This window comes from Polyodon spathula, chromosome 2, assembly GCF_017654505.1.
Source record: "Polyodon spathula isolate WHYD16114869_AA chromosome 2, ASM1765450v1, whole genome shotgun sequence".
Classification (NCBI taxonomy): domain Eukaryota; kingdom Metazoa; phylum Chordata; class Actinopteri; order Acipenseriformes; family Polyodontidae; genus Polyodon; species Polyodon spathula.
In genome coordinates this window covers 22,919,129-22,922,270 of record NC_054535.1, presented here as the reverse complement: position 1 = coordinate 22,922,270, position 3,142 = coordinate 22,919,129, and positions in this window count along the sequence as shown.

Genomic DNA, 3,142 nt, shown 5'->3' with positions numbered 1-3,142 from the left:
AGACTAGTTCCCTTGTTATTTATATGCAGTCCAACCCGTCTATACAGATAGTCTTCGTTGTAGAATGTGGTCCAATGATCAAGATAGGTGAAGCCTTCCCGTGTGCACCACGTCTTCAGCCATTCGTTTTGATTAATTATTTCCAGCTGTCCATATGGTCCTTTGCAAGGTGCGGGTAGTATACCAGAAAATACCACAGTTTTGTTTTTTTCTTTTAATTACCTTCCTAGCTCTCTGAATTTGTTTTGCAGGGATTTTGGTCTGTCTCTTCCAATGTTGTTTGTACCGATGTGGACGACTACTACCGGGTCGTCTCCTGTTCGTTCTAGGAGCCTGTCCACGTTTTCAGTGATGTGCTTGACCGAGGCTCCCGGAAGGCAGCACACTGTTGTAGTAAGGGGGTCCAAACTGCGAATTGAACTTGCTGTGTTTCTCAATATGGAGTCCCCAACAATGACCTCCCTTCTTTTTGCTGTCTGGTCACCACTGTCAATAGGGTCCTGGATGTTGTTCCTTTCATTCTCTTGTTGTTGGTTCTGCTCATCAAAATTCTGAAGTGACTCAAATCTGTTGGTTGTTTTGATTTCTGGTGGTTGTGTTTGACGAAGTTTCTTTTTTTCCCTGCTTCTGCCTACCTGAACCCAGCTGTTCTGACCTTCTATCTCCCTGGTGGCTTTCAGTCTGTTAGGGGTGATGCAGACTTCCATGAATTGTGGGTGTGCCAGTTCCTCAAGATCCTGTTGCTGTCTCACTTCTTCCAGCTCCATTTCTAGCATACTTACTAGTTTATGCAAATCCTGGATCGCGCGGCACTTTACGCACACTTGGTTTAGCTCCGCTGGGTTTTCTCGGATTTCCCACATCAAGCAGGTGTCACAGATTACTGGCTTGAAGACCATGTTGAGGTTTTTTTTTTTTTGAAGTTTAGTTTCTTCTGCAGCCGTCAACCTGCTTTCAAACTGCTTCGAAACTGCTCTGTACTTTTCCACGCCTGTACTTCTCCCACTCGCTGTCGCTGGGAAGACTGCCTCGTTTCGCCCCACGCCTTTAAGGAATTGGGTAGCCAAAAAATACCGAATCCACACGAGCATGGCATGCAGAAACAGCCGCTAAATGCACTTTCAAAGTGGAAAGGGTGACCTGCCAGACCCATAGCGTATACCCGCCGTGATACCTGTGCCTCAGCTGCATACGCCCATTTAAGGTGCATCTCTGTCACCCTGCATTGCGGGTTCGGACTCACCGGGTCTCTAGCTTGACTAAGACCGCGATGGTGGAGTCTACTGTGGGAACCCTGCTAGGCCCAGCTTGATCGCGCCTTCCAGGGAGGCAAGGTGTGCGGCCTGCTTCAGCACACTTGGAGTTGAGGCAGGACGATCCCAGGTGGAGCGGTCCTCCTCCATGAAGTCTGGGACGACCAGGAACTTTTGAGAGCGAAGGGCTGGCGTGGCTCCACCGCTGGTGTCCAGGGAACCTGCAAAACTGCTGCAGTGCGCCCCATCAGCGCCGATTTCGAGACCGATAGCAGTGGAGTGCTGGCTTCCAAGGCCACCTCGAAGCTAGGCTTCCCTCCTCAGGGGGTTTGAGCTCCCCTTCTACTTCCACAGCGGAGGAGAAGGGAGGCTCTGTCCCAGGCTGGGGTGCTTCTTCCCGTTACTTGGGGTAGGGCAGGAGCCGGGGCTGTGGCTGGAGTCGCAGGTGCCTGTCAAGATAGGAGCTCCAGGACCTGGGCCATTTGTGCCTCGAAGCTGAAGCCGCAGAGGGCAAGTTAAAGCAGTCGGCAAAAAAACACTGTAGAAATAGATAGATAGGGGAGAGCACACTAGGTTTACAAGGCCCAACTCACCGAGGTGGGCGGGCCTACTCATCCGACGAGGTCTACTTGACAGCATGGATGTGGCAAGGCCTATTCCCATAGAGGAAACACACAGCTGGAAGGGTCACTCGACAGCAGAGGGATGCGGCAAAGTCTAGCCCCGTGGAGTAGACGATTTTTTCTATCAACCCGCTCAGCTGAACACAGAGGTTCTTACTGTACTGTTTTTAGAAGGAAAAAGAGAAATGGCTTCCTCAGGATGACGCTTTTAATTCCTTGGTGGGCGGGAGCGAGTGCGTCATCCCAGGAAGGGGTCTACCAGAGGCTTTGATGTAGAGAGCTCTGCGATACCTACCCAATGGGCAGGCATATCCCATACATAACGTCGTTGGTGGTCGTCTTCAAATTGAAAGGGAACTGCTTTTTCCCCTGGCTGGAATTCGCATTGCTGTTTGAATCAGAGCCGAAATAGGTAAGTGGATTGTAGTTTATTTGTTAGAATTGTTGCTTGCTTAGGTAAGCAGCCTGCACTTAAAAAAATAATTAAGTGACCCAAACTGTGTTGGTGTGTGTTGAATTGTGAGCCATTCTAAACGCCAGTCAGTGGAAGGGCCACAAGTCCAAGAGCAGTTGAAGCTATGGCAGTTTAATGGCCACAACTCCAAGGGCAGTCTCACTCCACTGAAACTGCTCTCCTGTCTGTCACTTACTCGTTAAACCAGCGCTAACTCTCTCTCCTCTGTCCTAATTCTCCATGATCTCTCTGCTGCCTTTGACACTGCCGATCACATTCTTCTATCCTCTCTTGCTGACCTGGGAATCTCTGGCACTGTTCTGGCCTGGTACTCCTCCTATCTCTCTGACCGCATCTACCAGGTAACCTGGCGAGGCTCAACCTCTCGCAACAGGAGTCTCCCAAGAGTCAGTCTTGGGTCCTCTCTTGTTCTCTCTCTACACCCCACCTGCTCCCAAGACCCCCTCATCGCATCTTATGGTTTCTCATACCACTTCTATGCTGATGATGCTCAGCTCCTTCTCTCCTTCCCCCCCCTGACCCCACCATCCCCTCCCGTATCTCTACCTGTCTGTCTGCTATCTCCTCCTGGATGCACTCACATCACCTCAAACTCAACCTCTCTAAATCTGACCTCCTTTTCTTCCGCTCCTCATCTTCCCCCTCCTCTTCATTCCTCTGGAATCTACCACGCTCTCTCCCTCCTCCTCAGCCAAGAACCTCGGAGTAACCCTGGACCCCTGCCTTTCCTACTCCCAGCACATCTCCACTCTAGCAAGAACCTGCCGTTTCCTCCTGAGCAACATACGAAG